This window comes from Otolemur garnettii, unplaced genomic scaffold, assembly GCF_000181295.1.
Source record: "Otolemur garnettii isolate 467f Iridium unplaced genomic scaffold, OtoGar3 scaffold00031, whole genome shotgun sequence".
Classification (NCBI taxonomy): Eukaryota; Metazoa; Chordata; class Mammalia; order Primates; family Galagidae; genus Otolemur; species Otolemur garnettii.
The window spans coordinates 2,224,243-2,224,453 of NW_003852426.1; positions in this window are offsets into that span (position 1 = coordinate 2,224,243).

A 211-nucleotide genomic window follows, 5' to 3' on the forward strand; every position below is an offset into this window, starting at 1 on the left:
GACAATTGAAGTCAAATAGCCTGTGAAAGTCCCTGGACTTTGGTGAAAGGCATATTTTATTCTCTTAAGGGAAAAATCTGCTCAGTATAGAGCTAACCTCTCCTTTTCTGGTTCATTAGACTCTCCAGTAACATTATAAAATCAGAAATTTCCCCTAATATACACACACTATGGACATTCTCTTTGATAACAGATTGGTCACCAGTGACAA